Source organism: Lactuca serriola, chromosome 1 (genome assembly GCF_051521515.1).
Source record: "Lactuca serriola cultivar US96UC23 chromosome 1, Lser_US96UC23_V15, whole genome shotgun sequence".
NCBI classification, from domain to species: domain Eukaryota; kingdom Viridiplantae; phylum Streptophyta; class Magnoliopsida; order Asterales; family Asteraceae; genus Lactuca; species Lactuca serriola.
Window position 1 is genome coordinate 147405881 of NC_136408.1, and position 13752 is coordinate 147419632.

Genomic DNA, 13752 nt, shown 5'->3' on the forward strand with positions numbered 1-13752 from the left:
ACTCTAATATGACAAGCTACAATGTGTTTCAAGACCTGAAACTAGCATAGAATGGCTTCTAAAATTCATCTAAAGGCTGTAGGGGTGTTTAGTTTGCATTCTAACACCAAAGATTTTGGAGTTTACGGCCCAAGAACAGGTCTTGGCCGTAAACTCTTAGAAACCCCATAAAATATGTGTTTAAGGCCTTCAAAGTATTTTTGGTTGGTCCCTTGATTTATTCCAAGGCTTTTGGTGGTGTTGGATGGCTTTCTTACACCTTAGAATTGGATTTATGTCAAGTTTTGGGGAGTTTACGGCCCAAGCACTATCCTTGGCCGTAAACTCATCTAAATCCCCCAAAATTCATGTTTCAAGTGTCCAAATGCTAATACCAAGGTCCTATAATTCATATCTAAGCCATAGAGGTGATTTGGAAGGGTTTAAAGGCATGAAAAACCCAATTAACATGAGTTTACGGCCTAATCTTATGCCTTGGCCGTAAACTCCTTCAAAGTCCTCAAAATCAAAGTTTTAAATGTTCAAATTCCATATCTTGAAGTCCCTTAGCCATATCTAAGGTCCAATTCAGTTAAGGAAGGAGTTTAAGGGCTAAAAACCCTTCAAAATGGTGTTTACGGCCTAGGCAGCTTCCTGGGCTGTAAACTCACATATGATGGCCAATTTCATGATTAAGTGTCTAATTTGGAAGCTAAACATGCTATAGATTAAGGCTAGGAAGGTACCTTAAGGATTTGAGGCCTTAAATTTGGGTTTTGGACACTTAATCTTTGGATTTGGGAGAGAGGTTAGAGAGAGAGTAGAGAGAGAAGGAAAAAGCTTCAAATGAGTGCTTAAACATGTTTATATAGTCCCTAAAACTTGGACACGGTGGAATTTTACCCGATACCGGCCTTAAACGATGCTTTGGGTCGCACCCGATTGAGTTTTCGTCACCCGACGAGGATATTTCTAAAACTTATGAAATAAATGTTTTGGACTAAATTCATGAGTTCCTAAATGATTTGGACTCTCATTGAATGAAAATAAACATATAATTTTAGTTAACTAGACCCAAAAACGATAACAGGACATTTCGATTTCTGACGCGTTATTCGGGTAGAACGGGTTTTCGGCGATGAACAACTTCGGGTTGTTACATTATCCCCCCGTTAGAGGGAATTTCGTCCCGAAATTCAAAGAATAAGATATAGGTCATGGATTGGAATGAGATACGGATGGATTTGTTGCTTCGGATCTTCACTTTCTCTCAATCTACGATATCAATCTGCTTTCTCGTGGAAGTTCCAATCTTGAACGACTTCGGTTTCTTCAAGGAATCATTAGGGTTTCGTTGGGCAGACGCTTCTAAGGATTCGAGACATGATGGTCTAGATAGATATTACCAAGCTCTAAGGGCATCCGAAACTTGAAGGTTACATAATTGATCTCTACGAAGATCTCGAAAGGTTTGATGTGAGACTAAACTGGATGCTCGAAAGAAACTCCCGGGAATCCTTCGGGATAGACATTTAGATGGAAAGGCTGCTAACTTCCCGTTTCTCAATAATCACAGAAACGAGGGATGCGTGATAATTTACATTGGGAAAACTTGTGAGTTCTAAAGCATAAAATGATACGGAAGTTTGATGCCGAAGACCACGAGAACCGGGTCGAGAAAGAAATCTAGACGAGCGATCCTTTCGAAAGTAAGGATAACAATATGAATGAGACTCGGTCATTCCTGGTTAAACATGGCATCGAAGTATTTTCATGGAAAGTTTCCCCCTTTATAAATCGAATGGAATAGAATGGTCCTCCGGACCGAGGATTCAATCTATAGGTACGAAGTTAGTGTTCTCTATCTCACTAGTTAGTCGTCTCGACGGTATATATTTCGATTACATGCGAAGGATTGAGTTTAGAATACGTTCGAATAGATAGATAACTGGTTTCCCTTTTGCACCCAAAATCGAAAAGAGTTGCAAGTATAAGAATTATCAAAGAGAGATATACCTGCGGCAGCAGAGGGATTTGTGGTTGTAGCTGTCTTGGGACAATTCCTTTTGAAGTGCCCAGCTTCACCACAATTGTAGCAGGCCGGACTGATTCCCGCTCCGGATGATTGGTTTGTTGGCTTGGCTGGTTTTCTACAGGTTCGCGCAAGATGGCCCTTAATGCCACAATTGTCGCAGATCCTTTCGCGACAGGGACCAGGAATGCGCTGGTGGTAGTTACACTTACCACACCAAGGAAGGGTACCAGTGTATCCACTGGCGGGAGTTTGGGCTGTGGAACCTACAGCTGAAACAGCAACAGGGGCAGTAGCAGCATGGATTGCTACTGTTTGCTGTTTCTTAGAAGACCCTTGCGTACTCTGGGCCTTCCGCTTGTTCCAGGATTTCTTTTTACTTCCGCCTCCACTAGCGACTGGCTCGGGGATAGTAGCTTCTTCATCAGAGTTGTCTTCGTGATCTATCAGGATTTTTGCAAGGCACTTAGCACTGTCATATGTGTCTGGCTTCGCAGCCAAGACATTCCCTTTTGTTGGCTGGGTCAACCCCCAGATGAATCTCTCTATCTTTTTACCTTCCGGGGTAACCATTCCCGGACAAAGTAATGCCAAATCATCGAATCTTGAGGTATAAGCAGCTATGTCGGAACCCTTCATCTTAAGGTTCCAAAGTTCATGTTCTAGTTTCTGAAGTTCGCCCCGAGGGCAATACTCAGCGAGAAGAAGCTCCTTCATAGCTTCCCAACCCATAGCATTAGCTACAGGTAAAGTTAAGGATTTGACTCGGCCATTCCACCTAGTCAGGGCTTTGTCTAGGAAAGTGCAGGCAGCAAACTTGACTATATCAGACTCCGAACAGCTGCATATTTCAAAGATTGATTCGATTCTCTCGAACCATCGGGTTAGGGCAATGACACCCCCTGTGCCATCGAAGAATGTCGGTTTTGCGTTCATGAAGTCTTTATAGGAACCCCCTTTTTGGTGTCCCTGACTATCTTCTGGGTTTTGGGGTTGGGGACCACCTCTTGAATTACTAGAGTTCATTTGCGACATGGCTGCTACCATTGCAGCCGTCAAAACTGTCTGAAGCGATGCAAGATCAAGTTGAGGAAGAGGTGGTGGCGGAGGAGGATTGTTGTTGTTCCTTGAGCTGGGTCTCTTTCTTGGAGGCATCTTGATCTAAAAAGATCAGGAAAGAGAGGATCATAAGTCCTCTGAATTGAATCAAGAGATATGGGACATGAGATATCTCATCAAGGCAAATATAGCATCATACAAAGCGATAAAGCAGAAAGGAGTTATCAAGATAGAACATTTTCATCGCTAGAGAAATGATCAAGGAATAACGCGTATACAAGAATTTCTACAGAGGATCGGCTCGAGAAATACTCCCATAGTATTTCATGGTTCGCTGCAGCGTCGATTTGTTGTTTGGGATATTGGGTAAGTTTTAGGTATGCCGCATGCCACAGTCACTCCCAAGCACATATTGGCCGTGTCTCGAATGAATATAGTTGGCCAGGCTATATTGACCCTAGACACGACTACATAACTGCCCAGGTTTAACCGCAGTGTACAACACCCATTTACTTATGTTTTGTTCTACTTGTAGTTACGGATTTCGACGGCTCGGCATACTTAAATACTTTTGAAAATACTTATATCTTGTAGGATACTTTTAGTTCAGAGCACTTAGGCCCCTTAATGTTTATAGTTTTATACCATGTAAGGTTAGGTATACTCTGTTCACTATAAACAAGGGCTCTGATACCAATCTGTCACACCCCGAAAACCAAAGGCAGAAACGTTCCCGGGGTTGACTCCATGTTGTGTATCAAATCCAATGTACATAGTAATCATAGTAAACAACCATTACATTACATATATATGAAAGTTTACATTTGGTTCAAAAGTAAATTGTACAAAGTTATACATATATCATATGAACAAAAGAGACGAGTCTTCGGAGCACTCCATCTTCATCAAAAGATATCGCCGGGTACCTGTCTAACTTGGACCTGAGAATACAAGCAGTTTGAAAATCAGCATAAAGCTGGTGAGTTCATAAGCGGTTTTGTTTTGTGAAAATGTATCGGTTTCCTTTAGTTTTTTGAAAAGATTTGATATCCAAGAAAATCCCATATTTTCTTATGTAAAGTAGTTAAGTTATCTTTCGTTACAGTTCTGTTACTAGTTATAAGTTAACCCCAGGAAAATCCCATATTTTCCTAATTTCAAGATTTTTTTAAATAACACATAGTATAGTTTAATACACAAAACTATAATTTAGACGAACTGTAAATAGAAAGTATTTTGAAAACCTTGGGACTACATCCCAAACCAGTTATAAGGTAATTCGCTAAAAACCATGGGATCACTATCCCGAAAGTAGATATAGATAGCTTGATAAACCATGGGATCACTATCCCGAAACTAGATATATGATAGATTGATAAAATCATGGGATTATCATCCCGTATAAGATTTAGTTTCAATACCATGGGATTGCCATCCCGAACAAAATATGGACACAAGATCATGGGATTATCATCCCGAACGAGATATAGACATAAAACCATGGGATTACCATCCCGAACGAGATATAGATTACAAAACCATGGGATTACCATCCCGAACAAGATATAGATTCTAAACGAAATCATAGCTGTGAATAAGTTTATATTAATACGTATTGTGAGTCGGGTAACCATACTGATATGACCACGAGACCTCCTTGACGTTAGTCAGACGTCGAATGATATACAGAATTTGTCACCCCATGCGTGCCCGCCTAACTGTAGCTAGCAGTTAAGGTGTGGGATTGTCAGTCCCGAATAGATCTATTCACAAATTCCTCGCTCTCCCTCCAGGAGACTCTGGTTACACTTCCGGAGAGGATTTACTTGATCATCCATAAAGGGTAGTGACTATCTCACAAGCTAGTATTAAACTATTCACAGGATTTTCATACGATAACAAACATACAAAGATTTTAAGACATGATACAATGAAAATAGATACATACAACGAAACTATCTGGTAAAAACATTTGAATTATACGAAGATAAACTGAATCGGACATAGTTTATCTAATAACTTAATACAAATATCAGTAAGTCATATAATGAGAAACATAGAACCCCAAATTATTCCCATAATAATTTGATTAGTTTCATTATTTTTCTTAACTAAAATCCATTTAGTTGTAATTGGTAAATCATTCCTTATGCTCAACATAATACATAAGGAGTATAAGAATTTATAAGTTTGCCAGATATTATTTGAAACACATAAATGTTATGATTTGAAAACAGTTTTGGTTTTCTTGTATTCCCCCCTGAAAACAGTTAAAAACAGTGAAAAAGGCGTAGGGGTATGAACTCACCGGACGAGATATGAGACGGTTTGGATGCTAAGAGTTGATCCGGGGCTTGTAAACACACGAGGTTCCTAATTATAATGTAAAGATACACATTTGTATCTAATTAGGACTTAGATTGATTGTTGGATAGGGACCATTGCTTCTAGTCGCGAAAACACTCCGATACGAGTGTTTGGAGGGACCCGGGTGGCGTTTAAGGATGTGAAATGACACTAGGGACTTGGGACTTGAGTTTACTCCCCATGAGTAAACTTTTAAATGAGTTTACAACCACAAAACACACACATACATGAGTTTACGGCCGTAAACTCATGTGGGTGTGGTTTTGGGTGTTTAAATGGCTTAAATGGCTTACATGGACATGGCAATTGTTTCTAGGTTTTGTTCTAAATGCATGGAATGGATTAAAATCACCAAAAATGATTAATTTATGGGAGTTTATGGCCTAGTATAGGCTCCTGGCCGTAAACTCCTTAATCCTCATGAAAATGGTGCTAAATGTTGTTAAAACCAATCACATGTGATTCTAAAAATTTCCACAAGCCTAGAAATGAGTTTATATGGGACATATGAGGGATTTATGGAGTTTACGGCCCATGAAACCCCCTTCATGGCCGTAAACTCTAATATGACAAGCTACAATGTGTTTGAAGACCTGAAACTAGCATATAATGGCTTCTAAAATTCATCTAAAGGCTGTAGGGGTGTTTAGTTTGCATTCTAACACCAAAGATTTTGGAGTTTACGGCCCAAGAATAGGTCTTGGCTGTAAACTCTTAGAAACCCCATAAAATATGTGTTTAAGGCCTTCAAAGTATTTTTGGTTGGTCCCTTGATTTATTCCAAGGCTTTTGGTGGTGTTGGATGGCTTTCTAACACCTTAGAATTGGATTTATGTCAAGTTTTGGGGAGTTTACGGCCCAAGCACTATCCTTGGCCGTAAACTCATCTAAATCCCCCAAAATTCATGTTTCAAGTGTCCAAATGCTAATACCAAGGTCCTATAATTCATATCTAAGCCATAGAGGTGATTTGGAAGGGTTTAAAGGCATGAAAAACCCCATTAACATGAGTTTACGGCCTAAGCTTATGCCTTGGCCGTAAACTCCTTCAAATTCCTCAAAATCAAAGTTTTAAATGTTCTAAGTCCATATCTTGAAGTCCCTTAGCCATATCTAAGGTCCAATTGAGTTAAGGAAGGAGTTTAAGGGCTAAAAACCCTTCAAAATGGTGTTTACGGCCTAGGCAGCTTCCTGGGCCGTAAACTCACATATGATGGCCAATTTCATGATTAAGTGTCTAATTTGGAAGCTAAACATGCTATAGATTAAGGTTAGGAAGGTACCTTAAGGATTTGAGGCCTTAAATTTGGGTTTTGGACACTTAATCTTTGGATTTAGGAGAGAGGTTAGAGAGAGAGTAGAGAGAGAAGGAAAAAGCTTCAAATGAGTGCTTAAACATGTTTATATAGTCCCTAAAACTTGGACACGGTGGAATTTTACCCGATACCGGCCTTAAACGATGCTTTGGGTCGCACCCGATTGAGTTTTCGTCACCCGACGAGGATATTTCTAAAACTTATGAAATAAATGTTTTGGACTAAATTCATGAGTTCCTAAATGATTTGGACCCTCATTGAATGAAAATAAACATATAATTTTAGTTAACTAGACCCAAAAACGATAACAGGACATTTCGATTTCTGACGAGTTATTCGGGTAGAACGGGTTTTCGGCGATGAACAACTTCGGGTTGTTACATTATCCCCCCGTTAGAGGGAATTTCGTCCCGAAATTCAAAGAATAAGATATAGGTCATGGATTGGAATGAGATATGGATGGATTTGTTGCTTCGGATCTTCACTTTCTCTCAATCTACGATATCAATATGCTTTCTCGTGGAATTTCCAATCTTGAACGACTTCGGTTTCTTCAAGGAATCATTAGGGTTTCGTTGGGCAGACGCTTCTAAGGATTCGAGACATGATGGTCTAGATAGATATTACCAAGCTCTAAGAGCATCCGAAACTTGAAGGTTACATAATTGATCTCTACGAAGATCTCGAAAGGTTTGATGTGAGACTAAACTGGATGCTCGAAAGAAACTCCCGGGAATCCTTCGGGATAGACATTTAGAGGGAAAGGCTGCTAACTTCCCGTTTCTCAATAATCACAGAAACGAGGGATGCGTGATAATTTACATTGGGAAAACTTGTGAGTTCTAAAGCATAAAATGATACGGAAGTTTGATGCCGAAGATCACGAGAACCGGGTCGAGAAAGAAATCTAGACGAGCGATCCTTTCGAAAGTAAGGATAACAATAGGAATGAGACTCGGTCATTCCTGGTTAAACATGGCATCAAAGTATTTTCATGGAAAGTTTCCCCCTTTATAAATCGAATGGAATAGAATGGTCCTCCGGACCGAGGATTCAATCTATAGGTACGAAGTTAGTGTTCTCTATCTCACTAGTTAGTCGTCTCGACGGTATATATTTCGATTACATGCGAAGGATTGAGTTTAGAATACATTCGAATAGATAGATAACTGGTTTCCCTTTTGCACCCAAAATCGAAAAGAGTTGCAAGTATAAGAATTATCAAAGAGAGATATACCTGCGGCATCAGAGGGATTTGTGGTTGTAGCTCTCTTGGGACAACTCCTTTTGAAGTGCCCAGCTTCACCACAATTGTAGCAGGCCGGACTAATTCCCGCTCCGGATGATTGGTTTGTTGGCTTGGCTGGTTTTCTACAGGTTCGCGCAAGATGGCCCTTAATGCCACAATTGTCGCAGATCCTTTCGCGACAGGGACCAGGAATGCGCTGGTGGTAGTTACACTTACCACACCAAGGAAGGGTACCAGTGTATCCACTGGCGGGAGTTTGGGCTGTGGAACCTACAGCTGAAACAGCAACAGGGGCAGTAGCAGCATGGATTGCTACTATTTGCTGTTTCTTAGAAGACCCTTGCGTACTCTGGGCCTTCCGCTTGTTCCAGGATTTCTTTTTACTTCCGCCTCCACTAGCGACTGGCTCGGGGGTAGTAGCTTCTTCATCGGAGTTGTCTTCGTGATCTATCAGGATTTTTGCAAGGCAGTTAGCACTGTCATATGTGTCTGGCTTCGCAGCCAAGACATTCCCTTTTGTTGGCTGGGTCAACCCCCGGATGAATCTCTCTATCTTTTTACCTTCCGGGGTAACCATTCCCGGACAAAGTAATGCCAAATCATCGAATCTTGAGGTATAAGCAGCTATGTCGGAACCCTTCATCTTAAGGTTCCAAAGTTCATGTTCTAGTTTCTGAAGTTCGCCCCGAGGGCAATACTCAGCGAGAAGAAGCTCCTTCATAGCTTCCCAACCCATAGCATTAGCTACAGGTAAAGTTAAGGATTTGACTCGGCCATTCCACCTAGTCAGGGCTTTGTCTAGGAAAGTGCAGGCAGCAAACTTGACTATATCAGACTCCGAACAGCTGCATATTTCAAAGATTGATTCGATTCTCTCGAACCATCGGGTTAGGGCAATGACACCCCCTGTGCCATCGAAGAATGTCGGTTTTGCGTTCATGAAGTCTTTATAGGAACCCCCTTTTTGGTGTCCCTGACTATCTTCTGGGTTTTGGGGTTGGGGACCACCTCTTGAATTACTAGAGTTCATTTGCGACATGGCTGCTACCATTGCAGCCGTCAAAACTGTCTGAAGCGATGCAAGATCAAGTTGAGGAAGAGGTGGTGGCGGAGGAGGATTGTTGTTGTTCCTTGAGCTGGGTCTCTTTCTTGGAGGCATCTTGATCTAAAAAGATCAGGAAAGAGAGGATCATAAGTCCTCTGAATTGAATCAAGAGATATGGGACATGAGATATCTCATCAAGGCAAATATAGCATCATACAAAGCGATAAAGCAGAAAGGAGTTATCAAGATAGAACATTTTCATCGCTAGAGAAATGATCAAGGAATAACGCGTATACAAGAATTTCTACAGAGGATCGGCTCGAGAAATACTCCCATAGTATTTCATGGTTCGCTGCAGCGTCGATTTGTTGTTTGGGATATTGGGTAAGTTTTAGGTATGCCGCATGCCACAGTCACTCCCAAGCACATATTGGCCGTGTCTCGAATGAATATAGTTGGCCAGGCTATATTGACCCTAGACACGACTACATAACTGCCCAGGTTTAACCGCAGTGTACAACACCCATTTACTTATGTTTTGTTCTACTTGTAGTTACGGATTTCGACGGCTCGGCATACTTAAATACTTTTGAAAATACTTATATCTTGTAGGATACTTTTAGTTCAGAGCACTTAGGCCCCTTAATGTTTATAGTTTTATACCATGTAAGGTTAGGTATACTCTGTTCACTATAAACAAGGGCTCTGATACCAATCTGTCACACCCCGAAAACCAAAGGCGGAAACGTTCCCGGGGTTGACTCCATGTTGTGTATCAAATCCAATGTACATAGTAATCACAGTAAACAACCATTACATTACATATATATGAAAGTTTACATTTGGTTCAAAAGTAAATTGTACAAAGTTATACATATATCATATGAAAAAAAGAGACGAGTCTTCGGAGCACTCCATCTTCATCAAAAGATATCGTCGGGTACCTGTCTAACTTGGACCTGAGAATACAAGCAGTTTGAAAATCAGCATAAAGCTGGTGAGTTCATAAGCGGTTTTGTTTTGTGAAAATGTATCGGTTTCCTTTAGTTTTCTGAAAAGATTTGATATCCAAGAAAATCCCATATTTTCTTATGTAAAGTAGTTAAGTTATCTTTCGTTACAGTTCTGTTACTAGTTATAAGTTAACCCCAGGAAAATCCCATATTTTCCTAATTTCAAGATTTATTTAAATAACACATAGTATAGTTTAATACACAAAACTATAATTTAGACGAACTGTAAATAGAAAGTATTTTGAAAACCTTGGGACTACATCCCAAACCAGTTATAAGGTAATTCGATAAAAACCATGGGATCACTATCCCGAAAGTAGATATAGATAGCTCGATAAACCATGGGATCACTATCCCGAAACTAGATATATGATAGATTGATAAAATCATGGGATTATCATCCCGTATAAGATTTAGTTTCAATACCATGGGATTGCCATCCCGAACAAAATATGGACACAAGATCATGGGATTATCATCCCGAACGAGATATAGACATAAAACCATGGGATTACCATCCCGAACGAGATATAGATTACAAAACCATGGGATTACCATCCCGAACAAGATATAGATTCTAAACGAAATCATAGCTGTGAATAAGTTTATATTAATACGTATTGTGAGTCGGGTAACCATACTGATATGACCACGAGACCTCCTTGACGTTAGTCAGACGTCGAATGATATACAGAATTTGTCACCCCAGGCGTGCCCGCCTAACTGTAGCTAGCAGTTAAGGTGTGGGATTGTCAGTCCCGAATAGATCTATTCACAAATTCCTCGCTCTCCCTCCAGGAGACTCTGGTTACACTTCCGGAGAGGATTTACTTGATCATCCATAAAGGGTAGTGACTATCTCACAAGCTAGTATTAAACTATTCACAGGATTTTCATACGATAACAAACATACAAAGATTTTAAGACATGATACAATGAAAATAGATACATACAACGAAACTATCTGGTAAAAACATTTGAATTATACGAAGATAAACTGAATCGGACATAGTTTATCTAATAACTTAATACAAATATCAGTAAGTGATATAATGAGAAACATAGAACCCCAAATTATTCCCATAATAATTTGATTAGTTTCATTATTTTCTTAACTAAAATCCATTTAGTTGTAATTGGTAAATCATTCCTTATGCTCAACATAATACATAAGGAGTATAAGAATTTATAAATTTGCCAGATATTATTTGAAACACATAAATGTTATGATTTGAAAACAGTTTTGGTTTGCTTGTATTCCCCCCCTGAAAACAGTTAAAAACAGTGAAAAAGGCGTAGGGGTATGAACTCACCGGACGAGATATGAGACGGTTTGGATGCTAAGAGTTCATCCGGGGCTTGTAAATACACGAGGTTCCTAAGTATAATGTAAAGATACACATTTGTATCTAATTAGGACTTAGATTGATTGTTGGATAGGGACCATTGCTTCTAGTCGCGAAAACACTCCGATACGAGTGTTTGGAGGGACCCGGGTGGCGTTTAAGGATGTGAAATGACACTAGGGACTTGGGACTTGAGTTTACTCCCCATGAGTAAACTTTTAAATGAGTTTACAACCACAAAACACACACATACATGAGTTTACGGCCGTAAACTCATGTGGGTGTGGTTTTGGGTGTTTAAATGGCTTAAATGGCTTACATGGACATGGGAATTGTTTCTAGGTTTTGTTCTAAATGCATGGAATGGATTAAAATCACCAAAAATGATTAATTTATGGGAGTTTACGGCCTAGTATAGGCTCCTGGCCGTAAAAGCAATAACCTTCCCTCTCTGCATAAGAACACAACCAAGTCCTTGGTTGGATGCATCGTAATACACTACAAAATCTTTTATCCCTTCGGGGAGGGATAGTATCGGTGCGGTGCACAAGGTCTGTTTCAGCGTTTGGAACGCCTTTTCTTGTTTCGCTTCCCAGTCAAAGGACACACCTTTCTGGGTCAATGTAGTATGAGGTTTCGCAATGCTAGAGAAGTTCTGTATGAATCTGCGATAGTAGCCGGCGAGACCTAGAAATTAACGAATCTCTGTAGTTGTCTTTGGTGCCGACCAGTTCTCAATGGACTTAATTTTGGAGGGGTCCACGTGTATCCCTTTCTCGCTAACAACGTGGCCCAAAAATTCGACTCTTCGAATCCAAAATTCGCATTTAGAGAACTTCGCATAGAGTTTCTCCGATCGCAGTGTTTCTAGGACTTTTCGTAGGTGCTGACTATGCTCTTCCTTACTTCAGGAGTAGATAAGTATATCATCGATAAAGACGATGACGAACTAATCCAAGTAAGGACGGCATACCCTATTCATTAGGTCCATAAATACTGCTGGTGTGTTGGTTAATCCGAACGACATCATTGCAAATTCGTAGTGCCCATAACGAGTTCGGAAAGCTGTCTTGGGAATATCCCCCTCTAGTACTCGTAATTGGTGATATCCGGATCGTAGATCTATTTTTGAGAAGTAGTTTGCTCCTTAAAGGTTATCAAATAGGTCGTCAATACAGGGTAGAGGATAGCGATTTTTGACAGTAAGCTTGTTCAGTTCTCTGTAGTCGATGCACATGCAGAACGATCCGTCTTTCTTCTTTACGAACAAGACCGGTGCTCCCCAAGGTGAGAAACTTGGTCTTCTGAATCCTTTTTGAAGGAGTTCATTAAGTTGACTGGAAAGTTCCTGCATCTCTGCTGGTGTGAGACGATAAGGCGATTTTGCTACTGGGGTAGCCCCTGGAACTAAGTCGATTCTAAACTCGACTTGGTGTTGTGGTGGTAATCCCGGTGGTTCTTCTGGAAAGATACCGGGAAAGTCACGTACTTCTGGAATGTTCTTGATGTCCTTCAGTTCCTGACTTGTATCGACGATGTGCGCTAGGAATGCTCGACAATCCTTCCGTAAACACTTTCGAGCTTGGATGCACGAAATGATACGAAGGTTTGTACTTGATTTGTCATCGTAGATAATTAATGTTTCGTTGTTAGGGAGATTAAGATGAACTGCTTTCTCAAAGCACATGATGTCGGCGCGAAGAAGACTCAACTAATCCATGCCGACTATGATGTCGAAACTTTTAATTTGGACCGACATGAGATTGATTGGGAAAGAATGACTGTCTAAAGTTAACGTACAGTCCATGTATATGCAGTTAGTGCTTTCGGTTTTTCCATTGGCCATCTCTACCATAAATGATTTTTCTAACTTGCTAGGTTTAGGTTTAAGTAAGGGAATAAAGTTTTGACTCACGAAGCTTTTTTCCGCTCCACTATCGAATAATATGCATGCATAAGAATTATCTAGAAGGAACGTACCAGCAACTACAGTCGGATCAGCTACGGCTTCATCGTGGCCTATAGCTAAAACTCGTCCCACCCCGCCGGTATTTGCTGCCTTTGGGCAGTTCCTCTTGTAGTGGCCCACCTCGCCACAACCGTAGCAAGTCTGGCCTACACCGGCGTTGGGAACTTGAGTGATCGGCATTGCGGGATCCTTGCAGAAACGGGCAGTGTGCCCCTTTCTGTTGCAGTTGGCGCACTGCATTTCCCGACAAGGTCCATGATGGTGGTAAGTGCATTTGGCGCACTTTGGAAGGTTACCTACATAAGGCTTGGTTGGGTAGGTATTTGGAGGAACTGTAGCAGGTACAGTGGCAGCATTCACTGAGACCAGTTGTCTCT